This window comes from Salvelinus sp. IW2-2015, linkage group LG15 (assembly GCF_002910315.2).
Source record: "Salvelinus sp. IW2-2015 linkage group LG15, ASM291031v2, whole genome shotgun sequence".
Lineage (NCBI taxonomy): Eukaryota > Metazoa > Chordata > Actinopteri > Salmoniformes > Salmonidae > Salvelinus > Salvelinus sp. IW2-2015.
The window spans coordinates 13,925,419-13,948,313 of record NC_036855.1 but is presented as its reverse complement, the minus strand read 5'-3'; the positions used below and the strand labels follow the sequence as shown (position 1 = coordinate 13,948,313).

Below are 22,895 nucleotides of genomic sequence, written 5' to 3'. Positions count from 1 at the left end.
CCACACAGTGTTTAGGTGTTCACTATTACTTATGATCGTCCAGACTAGAGCTGTAAGAATGTAACCAGTAACCTTAACATCTTAATTATCCTAACCATTTCGTTTTTTATTGCTCGTGACTTCAGATTTCCTCATGTGGTCCATGTATGCCCCAGGGAACCACTTCAAGGTTATTCACTTCTTCCCAAATATGACTAAAAAATAACCACTTTTTTTTATTTTTAATACAGATGTTGTTCAATCTGAGAGTTTTTAGATGTCAACGATAACGACTGCAGACAGGCACAGATAGACATTACCGAAACCTACACTTGCAATGCTTAGGTCCAGTTTGTGTGTGTTTGTAAGCCAGAGCTTAGCCCCAACCCAACCTCCAACCTCTGCCCACCTCGGTAGCATTTCTCAGGGATTTTTCCATTTTTTTCCTTTGTCCTCCACCTCGTCTCTCTCTAGCCCCTCAGCCCTCAGCCAATCCTCAGGTAAAGTAGTTGTTTTAGGTTTCTCTGTATTGTGCTAAGGCTCAACAGGAATCCCTGTGCAGTGTGTGTGCTATTTCCCCCCTGTCTGGCCTAGCTACACTCTCCATTGTAGCTAATCAGGTCAGACAGGACAGATGCTGTTACTGTACTGAGATTTGAAGGAAATTCACAGGCAGTGCTGCTGATCTGGTCTGAACACCACACAGTAGAGCCTGTCTGTGTGACTCCTTACTTTGGCTTTCTACTTTAGCCCAAGCATTATTGTTACATCACTGGTGTGCTAGCCTTGATTTCTGGTATAATTGTAGTTTTATTAATATACGTCTATTGTATTTATATATTTGTGTCATACTTGTTCAGTTGGTGGTGTTGTAACATTGTGATGATGAGAGGTTATGTTAGCCTCCATATTTGTTAACTGGTGATTGAGCTAGGAAAGAAGAGATGCGATTTAAAAATATTTTAGGGGACTTCAATAATGATATAGAGTATGTAATTTATTGTGGTGACACTTCCAATTTTTCACCCCCCCTCACCCTAGTCATTGGGTACCCCCAACAGTTAAGTTGTAGCCCTTGACAAACACACCTCATTCAACTCACTGAGGGCTTCATGATTAGTTGACAAGTTGAATCAGGTGTGCTTGTCCAGGGTTACAATAAAAATGTGTACGGTTTTGGGGGTACTCAACAACCAGGTTGGGAAACTGCTCTAGGGTGTTCCATTCCACTCTAGTAGTTGATCATTTTGATTGTATACGTCCATGGTGGCTCTGCCCTATACACAGATATTTTGAACTAGTCCATCGGTGACACAGCCCAGCTCACCTGAGGATTCTCATATCCTCTACTCTGGTTAGTAATGTTGGTTGTGGTTAGGTTTACAATCAGATTTTTACGAGAGAAATTGTAGAATTTCTATAGCTTTGCAGCTTGGCCAGTTAGTGACAATTGACAAATCTCTACTCTCTACACCACTCTGCCTCAGCGCAGCAGAAACACATCATGGCCTCTACTTTCTCCTCAAGCAGCTACTGTCCGCCATCGCTCCTTCTCCAGCATGTCTCTGAGAAACAGTAGTGGTGGCCGAAGTCACTCCAAGGCCCCTGTCTTCCCTGTCCTCCGTCAGCACCCTGTCCCTCACCCACTCCCTCTCTGTGGGCAATGGGCTCAATGTCCTGGGCACCCTCTCCTCCCTGAATGGCAAGGGTGTGGGCGCAAGCGACAACGGAACCATGCATTGCCTGAACGACCGGCTGTCCAACTACCTGAACAAGGTGCGCTCCCTGGAGAGATCCAACGCTGAGCTAGAGTTCAAGATCAAACAACTAATGCTGGAGCGGGCGCCCAAAGGTCACGATATCGAGGGCATGATGGCCCAACGCCATTGGAGAGAAGGTCAGCGCCCACATGGCCGTAATGATAAATATATGTAATCAGCCAGTCAGTAACTGTGTACCATTATAGCTTACAATACACACAATTATTGTTAACATTTGTGTAGACCTATTCCATAAACGTCTCATGTATGCGCCCTGCTGTGCTCCTCAACATTTTGCTTTCACAATGACATTCAATCCGTCTTCGCTTTCCTGCGATGGAACACTTACATATGTGTACCTGTGTGCTTTAGTATCTAACTTTAAAGTAAATATTTTCCTTCCTGCTACTCCTCGGGTGAGAAAGAAGAACATGGAAAATGCTCGCATCATGCTGGAGATTGATAATGCCAAGCTGTCTGCCGATGACTTCAGGGTCAAGTGAGTGCCAACTTAGAGGGGCTTTTCTTCTACCTCCCAGTCTGAGAAATTCACATGGGAGTGCTAAACTGCATTGCACTTTGGATAAATGACCTCTCTGTCATGCTGAGAAAAAAGAGCCTGTTCCCACAGCGCTCAGACAGAAAGGAGGCCATCAGTTCACACTGGCCATGATAGATAGGATCAAGGAGACATCATCACAGCCAGAAGAGGACTGGCCACCCCTCATAGCCTGGTTCCTCTCTAGGTTTCTTCCTAGGTTTTGGCCTTTCTAGGGAGTTTTTCCTAGCCACCGTGCTTCTACACCTGCATTGCTTGCTGTTTGGGGTTTTAGGCTGGGTTTCTGTACAGCAATTCGAGATATTAGCTGATGTACGAAGGGCTATATAAAATAAACTTGATTTGATTTGATCTGATTTGATCATCTGTTTCAGAGATATCTGCGGTCGGCAAGGTGAAGCACAAATCAAAAGGCACCAGAGTACAGTCTGTGTCGAGGTCTGTAAGTATTCACAGTGTACTGATTTTATACAGTCAAATGTTGGAATGCAGCAATGTTCACAGTATGTGTCGATTTATCTGTTGACCAAGGTAGGGTTACATGTGTATATGTGTGTGTGTGTGTGTGTGTGCGTGCGTGCGTGCGTGCGTGCGTGCGTGCGTGCGTGCCTGTGTACATATGTGAGTGTGTCTATGTCTCGGTTACCATTCATCTGTTTAGATGGGAGGCAGAGGCCCCACTGTGCCAGTCTGTAGAGAGGGACTGTCTTGCTCTGAGGATGGCCAGGTCAGACCACGTCCAAATCATAGCTACCCTCAGAGGAAATCTGTACAGCCTGAAGGAGGACCTCTGCTTCCTCAAGAAGAATCATGATGAGGTGAGAGCTCCACTGCACGGGTCAAAGGTCAAGTCATAACAGGTCCACCTATTACTGATGAGTATTTACACATCAAGCTAATCACCTCAAACATTGTCAAACAGTTTTTGGTTCAGTGGAGGGTCGCTGCAGGAAACAGAGTTGTATTCTGGATTGTCCCATTGCACATACTCTTAAATATGAATTACATCCTCAAAAAAACATGAGGATTCATATGGTATTTCCCTAAGGCATATTTTTTACCTTAAAATTATGTTTATTATTATAGACAAATGGTGCTTTTTGTAACAGAGAAATTTGTGTTAAAATGTAAACATATTTCAATTTGGTACAGTTTCTCTCCGCCAGGCATGTCGAATGTCACTGAAATATGATTGTGAGTAAAATGACCCTGTACTCTCTGTAGTTTCTGTCTGTAGATACCATGGTCAGACTAGTGCACATACACACAAACACATCACGCAAGCACAGAGAGTGTGTTTAGACAGCCATGCGTGGTGTCCAGAATGTGGCCAACTACGCATGCGCCTTAGTAGAAGGGATATCTCACATGCGCACACACACACACACACACTATTACATCTGAACAGTCGGATACCTTTTTTAAGGCAGCTCACCACCTGGCTGCCTCCCCATAGAGCCAGCAACAACACACTGACATGAACTACCGGCTGAACTATCTGGGTGTTAGTGTGTAGACAAGTGTACCTATGATGAAAATTACAGGCCTCTCTCATCTTTTTAAGTGGGAGAACTTGCACAATTGGTGGCTGACTAAATACTTTTTTGCCCCACTGTAGATGTACTCATGACTGCTTTGTGTACGCAACACTGCTGGTGCAATGGAATACTTCTTCAGTGTCAGCCTGATTGTTTACTGCCTAAGCACTTATGATGAACGTGTGTGTTTTGCTGCTGGAGTCAGTGCAGTTGGAGGTAAAGGAGAGCGGTGAGGTGCTGCACTGCGCTCAGAGCGAGCTCAGCGAGAGATGTCGCTTCCTACAGGCTCTGGAGGGGGAACTGGACAGTCTGCGCAAGCAGGTACTGCAGCTCTCCTCCAGCTGTCCAAACGCCCCCTTCTGTCCATACACGCCCACTTTCAGTCCAAACACATACCCTTTAGCTGTCCAGACACACACCCCTTCTGTCCAGACATACACTACTGGTCAAAAGTTTAGGAACACCTACTCATTCAAGGGTTTGTCTTTATGTTACTATTTTCTACATTGTAGAATAATAGTGAAGACATCAAAACTATGGAATAACACATATTAAACAAATCAAAATATATTTTATATTTGAGATTCTTCAAATAGCCACCCTTTGATGACAGCTTTGCACACTCTTGGCATTCTCTCAACCAGCTTCACCTGGAATGCTTTTCCAACAGTCTTGAAGGAGTTCCCACATGCTGAGCACTTGTTGGCTGCTTTTGCTTCACTCTGCTGTCCGACTCATCCCAAACCATCTCAATTTGGTTGAGGTCAGGGGATTGTGGAGGCCAGGTCATCTGATGCAGCACTCCATCACTCTCCTTCTTGGTAAAATAGCCCTTAAACAGCCTGGAGGTGTTTTGGGTCATTGTCCTGTTGAAAAACAAATGACAGTCCCACTAAGCCCAAACCAGATGGAATGGCGGTAATTTCCATAATTTATGTCCAAATAGCTACGTTTGTTAGCGCGTTTGGTAAACAAATCCAAAGTCACGAAGCGCGTTCACTAAAAGCAGACGAAATGTCAAAAAGTTCCATTACAGCTAGTAGAAACATGTCAAATTGAATCAATCTTTAGGAGGTTTTTAACATAAATCTTCAATAATGTTCCAACCGGAGAATTCCTTTGTCTTCAGAAATGCGATAGAACAGAGCTCGCTCTCACATGAACGCGCATGTTCAGGTCATGGTAGACCTTACTCAATCCCCTCTCATTCGGCCCCACTTCACAGTAGAAGCATCAGACAAGGTTCTAAAGACTGTTGACATCTAGTGGAAGCCGTAGAAAGTGCAAAATGACCCATATCCCACTGTGTATTCGATAGGGGCTGAGTTGAAAATCGACCAACCTCAGATTTCCCACTTCCTGGTTGGATTTCTTCTCAGGTTTTTGCCTACCATATGAGTTCTGTTATACTCACAGACATCATTCAAACAGTTTTAGAAACTTCAGAGTGTTTTCTATCCAAATATACTAATAATATGCATATATTAGCAACTGGGACTGAGGAGCAGACAGTTTACTCTGGGCACCCCTGGGCACCTTTTCATCCAAGCTACTCAATACTGCCCTGCAGCCATACGAAGTTTTAACACTGCGTTATAGTCTCCTACCATAATGATTCAATCCTTTGTTGCCTGTAAGTTCAATAAGTTGGTATAAATGTTTTAGAAGAAGTATGGATCATCCTGATTTGGACCATATAGATTAACGAGCCAAATCTCTTTTTCGTCCACTTTCATATTCAAAAGGATCCACCTTCCAATCATTCCTGACTATTTGCACATTCAGATCAACATTTTTGTTAATTAATATCATCACACCCTTTGAGTTCCTTTGTCCATAACAGAAAATTATTTCACCACCCCATTCCTTTTTCCACACAACTTCATCTAAGGATGTAGAGTGAGTTTCCCGTAAGTATATGTTATATTCCTTTTCTTTTAGACATGTAAAGACTGATCTTCTTTTTTATAATCTGCTAAACCATTACAATTATAACTGGCTATACTTATTTCACCCTTTACCATAACTAGATACTATTCTCAGTCTAAATTGACCATAATTAGTGCTTGTAAAGTTACTGCCATCAGAGATATTATGACGGTCTAAACTAGAGCTTTCAAATGTCTGATATTTAGAATTCAAGAAATAGGTTCTAGCAGTATTTGTTTTATTCCCTTGCCTGTTTGCCTGTGAGCCAATACCACAGATGTTAGAAAATTCAGACAAGATATTATGTATGTAGTAAATCTGAGTAGGGTGATGTGTATGATATTGGATGTGATTTAGTGAGAGTGTGTACGATGACTGTATAAGAGTAATACTATAATTTGTGATGTCCAGATAAATAATTACTCTGCCAGTTTGCATGGTTGAGTGTCTGTGTGTAACATGTAGTGCATATATCCTTAATATTCATGATGATAATTATAATCCATATCATATCACCATCAAAGTTGCATCATAATTACCTTTAACATGTTTGAAAGACACATCCCAGCATTTCCATAGCAATTGACTTTTCACATGATCATGACAGAGACCTTGCATTACTCTAGAGACGGCTTCACTACAGTACAAATGTATTCCGTACAATATGTTATTATTCCCCAATGCCCCTATTCTGATATCTTCCCCTTGCTTGTTGTAAACATAAATAAACTTGTAGACAAATACACAATAAAGATAGACAAACAATAAACACATTAAATTATAAAACAGTTCTCGACAATAGAGAGAGGGGGAGAAAAGAGAGAGTGAGAGAAGAGAGCGAGATCAGGTGTGTATGTATAAGACAATATGTGTAAGCAAGCATGTAATTGAGTACGTGTGTGTTCATATCCACTTCATAATGTTGTGATATTTTTACAGTTCCCATTCCTTTTTTTTGTAACCTGAAGTCCCTGTAGAATTTAGTACAGCCACGGTGTTATGGAGCTGTCTCGGAATAGCTGTCCATCTATAAAAAGTTTGTCCATAATGTTAAAGGCATGCTTACCCTTCTCCCTTTGTTGTCTTTGTACTGGATACAGTCTCTTACGACGTTCGTTTATCTCCCTTGGAAATTGGTCATTGAGACCAAATTTGGTCCCTTTAAGCTCCCTTCCCCTGCTTTTGATCAGCTCCTTTTGTTGGTAGTGTTCAAATTTTGCGATGATCGGTCGGGGACCCTTGGTCTTGTCGTTCCGAGCTCCAAGTCTGTGTACTCGGTGGAAAGCCATCTTGTTTACAGTATCTATAGGAAGTTTCAAGGCGGATTGCATGAATTCTCTGATCGTGCCCTCTGGATTATTGGATGCGAACCCCCGAAAAAAATATGATATTCACGCATGCTACGACTTTGTATGTCTAGTAGCGACTCCTTCATCACCCTGTTTTTCCTGAATAGACAATCCATGTTGGAATCGTGGATTTTTACCTTGGCTGTGAGTGTCTTGTTTTCTCTTTGGAGCGTGAGAATTTCACTCTGGCTGAATTCCAAACTCCCCCCAAACCCTGCTACCTCCTCACAAAACTTTTCCAGTGTTGCATGGATTCCAGCCAGAGCACTAGCCTCTACTTCAACGGTAAGTCAATCGTCTGTGTCTGTAGATGAATCTGTTTTTCTTTTTTTGTCGGGTTGAACTGCATTGTTGGTTAAGGGCTTGTAAGTAAGCATTTCACAGTAAGGTGATACCTGTTGTATTCGGCATGTGACAAATAACATTTGATTTGATTTTGATATTAACGTTTTAGGTTGAACAGGCCTCTTCTGGCTGTGTGTGCATAATATTAACATGTTAGTTGAAACAGTGGTGAGCCAGGTGTTTACTACAGTTACCTGATTGCTGTGTCAGTGCAGGAGCTGGGTGTTTAACAAGCCACAACAATTTGGCAGCCATGTCTGTGTACAACATTAGCATTCGAGTGATGAGTGGTGTAGTAGTAAGCAACTATCACATTGCTACCATTTCTGAGTATAACACTAGCGTCATAGGTTAGTGACGATTTCAATTTCTAGCTAAACATAGAAGGCTAACTTGGCTGCCGTGGGCTGTCCTGTCTGTCCGCATGCAGGTGGGTGTGTTGGATGGGAACCTGGGAGAGAGCAGCCATAAATATGCTCTGGAGATGGACCGTCTGCAAGCCACTCCATGTCAGCTGGAGGAGGAGCTGTCCCAGCTGTGTCTGGGCGTGCAACGCAACAAGACTGACTATGAACAGATGCTCCGCATTAAGCAGAACCTGGAGCTGGAGATCACCACCTACAGGCGGCTGCTGGAAGGAGAGGAAGTGTGAGTCCCTTTATTTCAGCCTGGTGTCGTAGACTAGACGTAATATAGTCAAAGTAAATCCGGAACACTGAAATTAGTGTGATATGTTACGTTTGGTATGGTTACATAAGTCATACGGTTGCTAATTAGCAACTTTTCTACTACTTTTAAGCTACTTAGCCAACCTAACCCTTCCCCTAACCTTAACCCTTCCCCTGACGCTAACCTTAACCCTTTAGCCTAACATTAGCCAACATTAGCCACTTAGCTAGAATTCCTAACATATTGTACATTTTGCAAATTTGTAACATATCATATGTTTTGGGTGTTGGACAATTGTAATTCATAACATATCATATGAAATGGGTGTTGGACATCCACAAATGAATACATACCATACAAAACGTAAAATATACTAAATGGCGTGTTTCGGATTTACCTACAGAATAAAATGCTCTCAGACCAGGTTGTCTATTTATTTATTTTAAATATTTGTATATTTATATATTTTCAGCTAAGATTTAAACTCAGAAATAATTAGTATGCAGATTAACATTCCCTCACTTTAGATCTGAAAATGAATACAATAAGATATTAGTGTAGGCTTATGTTTCTTGGTATTAGTAATTTGGGAATCAGCGTCTTGGTGAATTGTAGCTGAGAGAAATCAACTCCAACATATATACATCTCAATGGAGTTGCGTTGCGATGGGTGTCGGGGTGGTATACCCCGACTACATCAACTCACTGTCAGTCGATACTTGTAAAAAATAACAATTGTTTCATTTTTGACTGTGTACCTATGTTTGTCCTGTTTAACTGTGAGCTTTTCTTTGGGTGCTGCACTCCGTAGTTTTCGTAAAAAACGTCATTCTATGTGACGTCTGTCAAATTGCGTCGCATAATCCACTGTTATCCAATCAGGTATGAAGTTAGCAACTTCAAACATCCACTACCACTAGATACTTTTAGAAATATAAACAATTTATAACTTACTGTGTACCTGTGCTTGTCTTGATTGTTATAGAGTTATCAGTGGGTTATCACTTATCATCAGTTTTTTTTTTTAATAATGGATTGAAGCATCCAAAGAAATGTTTGCAGTTACACAGGACAAACATACAGACCAGATAAGCATTAAATAATAGACATTTTTACAAGTATCGACTGATAGTGATTCGGTGTAGTCAGAAATACACTCCGACAACATTCATCGTAACTCAACTCCATTGAGATGTATATACAGTGCGATCGTAAAGTATTCAGAGCCTTTTACTTTCTCCACATTTTGTTACGTTACAACCTTTAAAATGTATAAAATAAAATAAAAAATCTCATCAATCTACACACAATACCCCATAATGACAATGCGAAAACAGGTTTTTTGAATATTTAGCAAATGTATAAAAAATACAAAACAAAAATACCTTATTTACATAAGTATTCAGACCCTTTGCTATGAGACTCGAAATTGAGGCCAGGTGCATCCTGTTTCCATTGATCATCCTTGAGATGTACCTACAACTTGATTGGAGTCCACCTGTGGTAAATTCAATTGATTGGCCATGACTTGGAAAGGGACACACCTGTCTATATAAGGTCCCACAGTAGACAGTGCATGTCAGAGCAAAAACCAAGCCATGAGGTCGAAGGACTAGTCCGTAGCGCTCCGAGACAGGATTGTGTCGAGGCACAGATCTGGGGAAGGGCACCAAAAAATGTATGCAGCATTGAAGGTCCCGAGAACACAGTGGCCTCCATCATTCTTAAACGGAAGAAGTTTGGAACCACCAAGACTCTTTCCTAGAGCTAGCCACCCAGCAAAACTGAGCAAACGAGGTCAGGGAGTGACCAAGAACCCGATAGTCACTCTCCAGAGTTCCTATGTGGAGATGGTAGAACCTTCCAAAAGGACAACCATCTCTGCAGCACCCCACCAATCAGGCCTTTGTGGTAGAGTGGCCAGGCTGAAGCCACTCCTCAGTGAAAGGCACGACACCCCGCTTGGAGTTTGACAAAAGGCACCTAAAGACTCTCAGACCATGAGAAACAAGATTCTCTCAAGATTGAACTCTTTGGCCTGAAAGCCAAGTGTCACTTCTGGAGGGAACCTGGCACCATCCCTACAGTGAAGCATGGTGGGGGCAGCATCGTGCTGTGGGGATGTTTTTCAGCGGCAGGGACTGCGAGACTAGTCAGGATCGAGGAAAAGATTAATGGAGCAAAGTACAGAGAGATTTTTGATGAAAACCAGCTCAGGACCTCAGACTGGGGCGAAGGTTCACCTTCCAACAGGACAACAACCCTAAGCACACAGTCAACACAGGAGTGGCTTCGTGACAAGTCTCTGAATGTCCTTGTTTGGCCCAGCCAGGGCCCGGACTTGAACCCAATCTAATATCTCTGGAGAGACCTGAAAATAGCTGTGCAGCGACGCTCCCCATCCAACCTGACAGAGCTTGAGTGGATCTGCAGAGAAGAATAGGAGAAACTCCCCAAATACAGGTGTGCCAAGCTTGTAGCAACATACCCAAGAAGACTTGAGGCTGTAATCGCTGCCAACGGTGCATCAATAAAGTACTGAGTAAAGGGTCTGGATACTTATGTAAATGTCATATTTCAGTTTTTATTTTTGAATCATTTGCAAAGAAATCTAAAAAACTGTTTTTGCTTTGTCATTATGGGGTATTGTGTGTAGATTGATGAGGGGGGAAAACAATTTAATTAAATTTAGAGTAAAGCTGTAAGGTAACAAAATGTGGAAAATGTCAAGGGGTCTGAATACTTTCTGAATGGTGGAGTTGCATTCTCATCTAGATGAATTGTTGTATAACTCAGGCAAGGATGAGACAAGAGCCTTGTAATAAACTGTATGTGTGACTATTTTATTTATTTTTTCAGTTAAGAACAAATTCTTATTTTCAATGATGGCCTAGGAACAGTGGGTTAACTGCCTTGTTCAGGGGCAGAAAGACAGATTTGTACCTTTTCAGCTCGGGGATTTGAACTTGCAACCTTTTGGTTACTAGTCCAATGCTCTAACCACTAGGCTACCCTGCCGACTAGTAGGGCTGTCCCCAACTAAAAACTATCTTGTTCGCCTGTTTTTTTCGATGTGAAACATGTATTTTCCCATACATAGACACAACCTATGAGTTTTAATAACATCACCAATATATGCATTGAGCTTGTCTGATGCTGTAAGCTCACTGTTTGATGAAATAAGAAACAAATGACTCGATGGAGTCAGACATCCAGATAACCTATTCCGACCATCCTCCTCCTGCTCCTACTGGCTGTCAAAGATTCTGACAATACTCTCCTGAAGTTGCCGATAATAACCTACTTGAGGAGTCGGCAAACTTTCTCATGTGGAATGTCAATTTATCTTACCATTCCTACCGATCTGCATGCCAGTTATGGTTTTCATATACACATTTTCGTGGAACAGTTTAATATATAATGACGTCTTCGTATCTCAAAAGCATTGATGTGGTTAATCAAAATTATATCCAAATCTAAATGAAAACGATACTAGCATAAATACTAACTTCTATTGCCATAGCCAACTATGTAAAAATAGCCTATAAAGTCAACAAATAAAAACAATGCAGCCTGCAGGTAGAAAATATCCTGTTAAAAATAAATATCCTATAAATCACATTGACTATGCATGGCATGTCTGCAACAAACTTGAAACATTGTATCAACTATTAACTTGGGACTGGCCTGAAGCTCCTTGCAACATTGTATCAAATATTCTGGGCCCTCAGAGTTTCCTGCACCAGTGAGCTCCTGACAGACACACAGCTGTAGGCTATATGCGCAAGGGATAAGTAGTAATTAGGTAGGCCTATTTATGTTTCCACTGTCATTTTTTCCCCCTTTCAGCTGAGTGGTTATCGAAAGAGAGCTGGAAAGATTTTTCAAATAGCCTACATTGAGGAATTATTGTCATTCTCAATGGATGTAAAAACAGACTTAGTTTGCTTGCTGTTTTGAGGTGAAGAAAACATTACTTTGAGAAGCTCCACAGCTCATTGGTGGTGGTGCATGAAGCCAATCAGAAATACTATCAGGTTCCCAAATGGGCACATTTATATGCCTACATTTACGCGCAGGCCAGGTATCCTATAGGCCTATTTATATGCGTAATCAGGTGAGTGTCTTTACTCAAAATTGACAGGAGCGCTCCAAACAAAAGACAATGACTAAATTGACAATTTGTAAATGGAATGAAATAAACCAAAACTTGTTTCTCACAAGTGTAACATATGTTGTGCGCTCTGCAAACAACGTGTCCACTCTGACAACAAGAAAGGTAAAAGACTGGAATAATAATATATTAAACGCATTAACAGACATCACCAAACAAACATTGTACTGTGGATTAGGAATTAAGGGTAAATGTTCTACTGGTGATGATATATATATAATGGGGAATTGATAAACACTAACAATCAAACCCAAACAATTCACACAAAGTTATGAAACAATGAATGTGCACAAATTGGCGGGAGAGAGTGCATTCTGGAGAGAGACTTGCATTGTGCTGCCACACTCCCCTTCTTCTTGGACTGTGCCATCCAGCAGCCTCTGCAATGGAGGTTCACTGAGACCATGATCAACGGCAGGGTAGTGGACGAATCCAGCTGCTCCAGCTTCAACTGTTCTGCCTGCGGCATGGAACCCTGACCTGTTCACCGGACGTGCTACCTGTCCCAGACCTGCTGTTTTCAACTCTCTAGAGACAACAGGAGCGGTAGCGATACTCTCAATGATCGGCTATGAAAAGCCAACTGACATTTACTCCTGAGGTTCTGACTTGTTGCAACCTCGACAACTACTGTGATTATTATTATTTGACCATGCTGGTCATTTATGAACATTTGAACATCTTGGCCATGTTATGTTATAATCTCCACCCGGCACAGCCAGAAGAGGACTGGCCACCCCTCATAGCCTGGTTCCTCTCTAGGTTTCTTCCTAGGTTTTGACCTTTCTAGGGAGTTTTTCTTAGCCACCGTGCTTCTACACCTGCATTGCTTGCTGTTTGGGGTTTTAGGCTGGGTTTCTGTACAGCACTTTGAGATATCAGCTGATGTAAGAAGGGCTATATAAATACATTTGATTTGATGGAGCAGATCGAGGAGAGCAAGAAATTAGCTAATCAGCTCCATTAGTTTATCTACATTATCTTCATCATCACACACACACAGAGCCGTGGACCTCCACATTCTGGTTGGAAACACGGAAAGATTGCTTTTTATTCACTAGCAACATTGACTAAGGACGGTCTGAGAGTCGACCAAGGAGATGTCTGACCACCTGTCTCTGGACATACAGTAACTGTAGACTAGTGTGATTACTGTTGGAATATGTGTGGGGTCAATGTATAATCAATATTGGGAATATAAAATCTTGGGGTTTATTTGAGAAATAGTCAACAGATTTTCTGCATCTTTAATGGTGTTTTTTGTGTGCTTTAATTGGTGATGGGGTGAGAGTAAGTCTGGACTAGAAGTGTGTATGTTTTTATGTGAGCAGGAGGGCATGAGAGATCCCTTCAACATCCTCCCACTTTACATTTAGTTTTCATGGTGTGTAGTAGATTTGTAACTGTGCATTCTTAACCAAAATGTAACTATAGTATAGTTGCATACATTTTGTTATCCAAATCCCATGGAATCACATGGAATTGTAACTGTGCAACTTTATGCAAAGTGTGAACTCAGCTTGAATATAAAAAAGGTCAGCATAACAAGCATTCCTTTACCCACCAAATTAGAGTATTGTTGTAGATCTTAATGCTTTCACTTCTAGCACAGTGGTGAAACAAGGCTATTTGGAAACCATGTGGTAGAAGAAGCAGGAACTGAAAATAATAGGGGGGCAGAAACCTCGCTTGGACCTCGCTTTGTGCACAGGGGCATTGTCATGCAGAAACAGGAAAGGGCCTTCCCCAAACTGTTGAAAAAGGTGGAAGCACAGAATCATCTAGAATGTCATTGTATGCTGTAGTTTTAAGATTTTCCTTCACTGGAACTAAGGGGCTTAACCCGAACCATCGAAAACAGTCCCAGGCCATTATTCCTCCTCCAACAAACTTTGTGTTCGGGAAGGTAGCATTCTCCTAGCATCCGCCAAACCCAGTTTCATCCTTCGGACTGCCAGATGGTGAAGCGTGATTCATCACTCCAGAGAACGCGTTTGCACTGCTCCAGAGTGCAATTGCGGTGAGTTTTACACCACTCCAGCCGCCGTTTAGTATTGCGCATGGTGATCTTAGGCTGTGTGCGGCTCCTCGGCCACAGAAACCCATTTCATGAAGCTCCCGACGAACAAATATTGTGCTGACGTTACTTCCAGAGGCAGTTTGGAACACCGTAGTGAGTGTTGCAACCGAGGACAGACGATTCTTGCGCGCTACGCGCTTCAGCACTCAGCGACAACGTTCTGTGAGCTTGTGTGGCCTATCACTTCGCGGCTGAGCCGTTGTTGGTCTTAGACGTTTCCACTTCACAATAACAGCACTTACAGTTGACCGGGGCAGCTCAAGCAGGGCAGAAATGTGACGAACTGACTTATTGGAAAGATGGAATGCTATGACCGTGTCACGTTGAACGTCACTGGGCTCTTCAGTAAGGCCATTCTTACTGCGCCATTCGGTGTGCTCGATTTTATACACCTGTCAGCAACGGGTGTGACTGAAATAGCTGAATCCACTAATTTGAAGGTGTCCATATACTTTTGTATATATAGTGTATCTACCTTAATTAAGTACCCTGTGTAACAGTATGCAAATCTCTACCGATAATCCATCAGATTTACAGTATGTATGCTGATGTCATGATAGTAATTTAGAGTCTAGTCTATTGACAATATTAAATATTCATTTTCACGTTCTCTATATTGTTGAATGACTCAATGGGCCGCTGACATACATTTTCACAATACAAAGACTATGACATAGTATCAGTGGTGAACCAGGAGGCCTTCGTGTAGCAGAATAAAGATAAACTATCAGGGTGAATAGCAGCACCATAAATAGACTCATGTGAGTCATATCCATGTTGAACATAATTTTCTATTCTTTTTTTAACTGTCAATGTGAGTTATATGCCAAACAAAAGTTTATGAATGGCTTTGTCTACAGAGTCATACTTTTTGAGAACAATTGAATGGAAGCTGAAACAATGTCATGGAGGGGCTGTGGTTACTCATGGCATTCATTTATGAGGTCACACACGCAAGCATGCACACACGTACAGTGGGGCAAAAAAGTATTGTCAGCCACCAATTGTGCAAGTTCTCCCACTTAAAAATATGAGAGAGGCCTGTAATTTTCATCATAGGTACACTTCAACTATGACAGACAAAATGAGAAAAGAAAATCCAGAAAATCACATTGTAGGATTTTTAATGAATTTATTTGCAAATTATGGTGGAAAATAAGTAAGACAAAGATAGAAAGACACGCATACAGTATATTATCAAACAGGTAATAGGCATGAAGTCGGCAAACTTTCTCATGTGGATTGTAAATGTATCTTACCATTCCTACCGATCTGCATGCCAGTTATAGTTTTCATATGCACATTTTCGTGTTTAATTTATAATGAAGTCTTATCTCAAAATCATTGATGTGGTTAATCAAAATTCTATCCAAATCTAAATGAAAAGATACTATAACTTTTATTGCCATTGCCAACTAAAAATAGCCTATGAAGCGAACAAATAAAAAACATTGCAGCCTGCCGGTGGAAAAGATAGAAAGACACACATACAGTATATTAGCAAACAGGTGCAGTTCAAATGATAAAATATATTTCTTCCTAAAAAGGTATAAGAAGGTGTAATTACATGAACCTGACTGTCACCAAAACTTTGTTAATTCTGTGCTTTCCTGTCCAACAAGCTTTCTCTACCCTTAACCTTGTCCTGAACACCTCCAAAACAAAGGTCATGTGGTTTGGTAAGAAGAATGCCCCTCCTCCCACAGGTGTTATTACTTCCTCTGAGGGTTTAGGGCTTAAGGTAGACACATATAAGTACTTGGGAGTATGGCTAGACAGTGCACTGTCCTTCTCTCAGCACATATCAAAGCTGCAGGTTAAAATTACATCTAGACTTGGTTTCCTCTATCGTAATCGCTCCTCTTTCACCCCAGCTGCCAAACTAACCCTGATTCAGATGACCATCCTACCCATGCTAGATTATGGAGACATAATTTATAGATCGGCAGGTAAGGGTGCTCTCGAGCGGCTAGATGTTCTTTACCATTCGGCCATCAGATTTGCCACCATTGCTCCTTATAGGACACATCACTGCACTCTATACTCCTCTGTAAACTGGTCATCTCTGTATACCCATCGCAAGACCCACTGGTTGATGCTTATTTATAAAACCCTCTTAGGCCTCACCCGCCCCTATCTGAGATATCTACTGCAGCCCTCATCCTACACATACACACCTGTTCTGCCAGTCACATTCTGTTAAGGGCCCGAAAGCACACACATCCCTGAGTCGCTCCTCTTTTCATTTCGCTGCAGCTATCAACTGGAACGAGCTGCAACAAACACTCAAAGTGGACAGTTTTATATCAATCTCTTCATTCAAAAACTCAATCTTGAACACTCTTACTGACAGTTGTGGCTGCTTTGTGTGATGTATTGTTGTCTCTACCTTCTTGCTCTTTGTGCTGTTGTCTGTGCCCAATAATGTTTGAATTTGTTCTTAACTGACTAGCCTAGTTAAATGAAGGTTAAATAAAACGTCAAATATGTAGTTACAATACAAGTATATAATCACATCACAGTCTGCCAAATCCTGGAAACTGTGTAAAATCACGAAAGTAGTTTGCACAATGACACTACTAGGGGTGTTAATTGATGCCCACTTCTGCAGTTGCATTTGTCGGTGTGGTGTGGGAATAGTGCTTTATGTAGTGTGTCCTCAACTCATGGAAGCACTATTGTGCAGAATATATCTGTTGAATATTTTCTACAGTAGCCTGTATTATTTTGTATGAGAGGACTGCCACCCTGTGGCAAAGTCTGACCTGTAATATTCTAGACTCAATTCAACCCAAACCTACATTGCTGTATCTCCGAAGTACTGTAGCTCTTTTTCCCATGGTCAAATAAAATCAAAGAATAAACAATGTAAAAACCTCATACTACTACCAAGTAGACTCCCTTTCACAGGTAAACACTTTTACTTTTCAGAATAAGAAGTGTGCACAGGCACGCAGTAATTTGCATAAAGACACTGAAAACACTGCTAAGGTGTTATGCAAACTGACCGTATTATCCATGAATTATGGCCCATCATACTTACAGTATAACCTGTGACTGTATTCAAATGACATTGATATCAAACTTAATTTGGAGCAGGCTACACAGAGTACTTAGGAGAATAGCAATGAATGACTGAAACATGTGGAGCCTGCCTACTGCATATTTTAATCTTACAAAGACATCTCTGAGACCTTTTCTTAAAGATACAGTACAGTCTTATGTGACATTATGTCATCAGTTCAAAGGTATGACTTTCCCCTGGTACTCTGTTTTCCTACTTTCTTTACAGTGAGTGAGCCAGGTTCAATGGTCGCCATTGGATCCTAATCAAATCCAATCAAATGGTGTGCCTTTTAACCAATTGGACACAGGGTCAACCTAAAGCATTATGGGCTGGACTAAATTGCATTTGAATCATGACTAATCATAATTTGCCTTAGTTATACACACAATGTAGCCTAAATTATTCCTGTACTACTGTATGGTTAATGTTCATTTTAAAAGCAACGGTTGTTAATCTTAATTTTAAGTAATAGACCAAAGGCATGTTGTAACCATGCAAGGTTCATGAAATCAAATGTGTAGTTATTGCCCCCAAAAAATCTGAATTATACCTATGCCAGGATTTATTCAACCTGGGTATGGCTAATGGAGACAAACATTATCTTTATTTTTGATATTCTAACTAACTCCATAATTATGTGCATGTTGATCTAGTGACCATTTCTTAATACAGAACGGGAAGCCAACATGTGAAAGCCTTATGTAATTACAGGGGTATTATGCTGCATGCTAGAACCTGTGAACTTTGAACAAGAGAGCACAGATTAGTTGTGGCAGCATGGGTTAGGTTACAGCCAGATGACTGCTTTCACTCGGATGTGAGGTGAGGAACTGCTGTTTGGGAGGTTGGCCAAACATCACTTTGGATTTTAGGCTACCTGCAGACATATTTTTTGGTGAGTGTTTATGTGAAGCAACATTTCTAGTTGAAAGTAACAGTTTTAAGTAGTGTAATATATGTGAAATATGGGAATAGTTTAGCCTGTTGTTAAAACAGTTGCTGAGTACCTAGTGTTGAAAACATGGTATAATCAGACTTACAACGTTTTCAAATGAACTAATTTTAACTAATATCTACCGTATGTATACAGAGAACTATAGAAGCGCTATAAACTTATATAGAAGAACTACAAACTTGACTTGATTCAATAGCCTTAATACAACATAAATGTCTAACATCTCACGTCTTCACATCTCAAGAAGCATTCTCCAAAAACATTTGTAGTTCTACAAATCCAAATAAAACTCAGTATCTGTAAAAACGGCTAGCAGGACCGTGTAAAAACGGCTAGCAGGACCATGTAAAAACGGCTAGCAGGACCATGTAAAAACGGCTAGCAGGACCATGTAAAATGGCTAGCAGGACCATGTAAAAACGGCTAGCAGGACCATGTAAAAACAGCTAGCAGGACCATGTAAAAACGGCTAGCAGGACCATGTAAAAACGTCTAGCAGGACCATGTAAAAACGGCTAGCAGGACCATGTAAAATGGCTAGCAGGACCATGTAAAAACGGCTAGCAGGACCATGTAAAAATGGTAAATACTGCCAAATTCTCTAAAACGACGTTGGAGGCAGCTTATGGTACATAAATTAACATTAAATTCTCTGGCAAAAGCTCTGGTGGAAATTCCTGCAGTCAGCATGCCAATTGCACCCTCACTTAAAACTTGAGACATCTGTGACATTGTTTGTGTGACAAAACTGCACATTTTAGTGGCCTTTTATTTAACCCAGCACAAGGTGCACCTGTGTAATTGTCAACTTTACATGTTGCGTTTATATTTTTGTTCAGTATAAGTAAATATGTATAAGCTAATCACAACAATATAAGAGGGTTCACAAATAATTACGTTTTTCATTGTAATTTCGAGTATATTTTTTTTTTGAATTGATGTGTTTGAGAATAACAGGCAACCAACTAGAACCTATTAATAGGAAATAAGAGATGTAGTAACTACTAACTACTCTTCCTTTGTATCTTCTATCAAAGGACTCACCTTAGAAATGCATCAACCAGCCCTGATCACGGTTACTGTGCTGCTCTTCTCTCTGACCAATGTCTATGGGGGGAAGGTGCTGGTCCTCCCATTGGATGGAAGCCACTGGGTGAACATGAAAGTCATCGTTGAAGAACTGCACTCCAGAGGCCATAGCATCACAGTGATTCGTCCATCCGCCAACTGGTACATCAAGGAGAAGTCCCCTCATTACTCGTGTATCACCATCCCTGCATCTGGCGGAGGAATTGACGAGAAGATCTTTAGTTCGTTTGTGACCAGATTACTGCAGATCCAAAGGGAGGGTGGAGGTTTCTGGTCTCGTATGAGTCTGGAGCTTGAGATGGTGAAGCAGTTCTCTGAGTCAAACAGGGATTTGATTGAGATGATGACTATGATATTTGAAGATGCCGAGCTAATGCAATCGTTTCACGATGCAAACTATGATCTGGTTCTGACGGATCCTGCCACTGGTGCGGGCACGTTACTGGCACACCGCCTTGGTCTTCCTCTTGTCTTCAATGTCAGATGGACAATCCAGGGTGAGGGTCACTTTGCCATTGCCCCCTCACCTCTCTCATATGTCCCAGTACCAGGAGCAATGTTGACGGACAAAATGACTTTTCAGGAGAGAGTCATAAATGTTCTGTTTTATCTTTTTACAAAGGTTCAAACTGCATACATCACAGACCCTAACTACATTCCGTTCGTCCATCGATACTTTGGCCCTGATGTTCACTTCATGTCATTGTTCCAGGCAGCAGACATCTGGCTCATGAGGAATGACTTCACCTTTGAGTTTCCTCGTCCCACCATGCCAAACGTGGTCTACGTGGGTGGCTTCCAGTGCAAGCCCTCCAAGCCGCTTCCCCCGGACATGGAGGACTTTGTCCAGAGCTCCGGGGACCATGGGGTCATCATGATGTCCCTCGGGACCTTGGTGGGACAACTTCCTGAGGACATCGCTGAGGACATCGCCACTGCTTTTGCCCAACTGCCTCAGAGGGTTGTCTGGAGGCACACTGGGAAGAGACCTGCCTCCCTGGGTAACAACACCTTACTGGTGGACTGGCTCCCCCAGAACGACCTCCTAGGACACCCCAAGACCCGAGCCTTTGTCGCCCACGGCGGCACCAATGGAGTCCAGGAGGCCATCTACCACGGTGTCCCCATCGTCGGCCTCCCATTGATGTTTGACCAGCCGGATAACCTCAACAGGATGAGGGCTAAGGGAGTGGCTAAGATAGTGGACATCGCCACCGTAGACAGAGACATCTTCCTGGAGGCAGTGAAGGCTGTTCTCTATGAGCCGTCCTACAGGGAGGCAATGCAAAGGCTCTCCAGGCTGCACAGGGACCAGCCTATGAAGCCACTGGACCGCGCAATGTTCTGGATCGAGTTTGTCATGAGGAACAAAGGAGCGGCACATCTGAGGACAGAGTCCTACAAGATGTCCTGGTTCACCTACCACTCTGTTGACGTCGTAGCCACGCTACTGGCCATTGTGTTGCTCATAATACTGGTTATCACTTTTGCAGTAAGGTTTTTGTGGTGTACGGTGTTTTGTAGGAGGAAAGTGAAACATGAATGATATAGATGTGTTTTGAGGTGTTTTTGAATATTTATAAATTGCGAAATGATCAATAAATATATCATTAATCAAATATTGAAATGATTATTTTCTGATATTCTTTCTAAAACCTTCTTCTCAGCAACATCAAGAAGGCCACAATAATCTATGCTGGTATTTGAAACAATACAGTAGGCTACTTTTGGCAATATATCTTTGCATTCCATTTTTTTATGTCACCCTCACATTAAGTTTTGTGCTCCAAATATAATATTACCGTATGCTGTTATTGTTGTACTACAGCAACAAAAACTGACTTGAGTTGTGTGGTTGAGAGAGAGGGATAGAGGGGTCTCTTTTTGGGTGCTCCTTTGCATGCGGTGATGTAAGTTTCCTTCAACAATCAGTCTTCCAGATAGATGACACAGGAACCTTGGTATAAAACTCTTTAGTAATAAAATGCAATTGCAGACAGAGATTCACATATAGAATACCTCAGTAGTCTATAGTAAAGATCTGTGTGGTGAAACAGGAGACACTCTTTATACTAGTTGGTGTGGACAACCTACCATCAATCATACCTTAACATTGTTGCATTGGATTAGATACAAAGTATCTAAGATGAGAAAAACATGTCTAGACTGTGGTTTCTCACTCTACTATAAGCCATCAACCACACCTGTGTAGTCTCAGGCCCTTTGCTACTTTCGGAACATCTCGGCCTTGAGGCTGCATGACTATCAGCAGCTTTTCCATCATTGCGCATTGCAAGCATACAAAGGTTATCACATATATATAGAGTAATCATGGCATTGGTGTAGCCCCAGCGTAACCTCCAACATTCCCCACTTTGAAACTACCTAGTCTCATATAACCATGTACAGAAATCGACGTTAGACATCTGTACTTTTAACCAATCACATATAGGTAGTATAGTAATCAACCACTGGGTCAGTTGGGCAGCAAGAGGGTCATAGTTGGGGTCAACACCAGTGGCATCATAGTATTCATCATAGGAGGCAGGTAACGCCAATACCATTAAACCAGGCATGGTCTTCTTCACTGACCATTTACCAAGACAACAAAAAATCTAAACACAGCAAAAGCATATCAACACAGGAACTACAAATGATAAGATACCCATTAAAATCTGGCCCATAACATTTCCAAAGTTCCCAGTGAACCATTTACTCATCCTGGTCAGAACGTCATCGTCACTAGGGCTGGGAGTATTAGAGAGCTTAGACATATCAAGCAGGATTTTGGTCATGTTATCGGAGGAGTCAGGAAGTAACATTACGCATTCGTCATCGAGGTCCAGTCCCAGGGCCTTAMACTCGCCTCCCTGTGCTGCCAGCAGGTAATCCAAAGCCAAACTGTGYSTAGCMGTAACTGCCTTWAGATTCTGGACATCCAGGGAGAGCTGGCTAAAACCCTTGTAGGYCAAATTAATATGAGCTTGTAGCGAGTAAGTCAAATTATTAATCCATTTACCTAAAATGGATACACCAATGCTAGGAATAATGGAGATACCGAATATCTCAGCTGGTTTAAGGACATGGTGTAACGGTATTCATTGTCTGAAGAAGAGGAATCATAAGACCAAAGCACAGCTTGATAAGTGTTCATAATAACCGAAACAGTCCTGTAAGGTGGAAACACTAAACAGAAATGAACTACCCCAAAAAAACATGTGGGAAAAAGCTACCTAAGTATGGTTCTTAATCAGAGACAACGATAGACAGCTGCCTCTGATTGAGAACCACACCCGGCCAAACACAAAGAAATACAAAACATAGAAAATGACCATAGAATGCCCACCCAAATCACACCCTGACCAAACCAAAATTTAGACATAAAAACCTCTCTACGGTCAG

At 41.6% G+C, this 22,895-nt stretch overlaps 2 pseudogenes; both read left to right on the top strand.

The window, feature by feature from the left end:
• Nucleotides 1-1,483: 1,483 nt before the first annotated feature.
• On the top strand, nt 1,484-8,111 carry LOC111973905 (keratin, type I cytoskeletal 18-like; annotated as a pseudogene).
• Nucleotides 8,112-14,069: 5,958 nt separating this feature from the next.
• Nucleotides 14,070-21,085, top strand: LOC111974863 (UDP-glucuronosyltransferase 2C1 pseudogene; annotated as a pseudogene).
• Nucleotides 21,086-22,895: the final 1,810 nt, after the last annotated feature.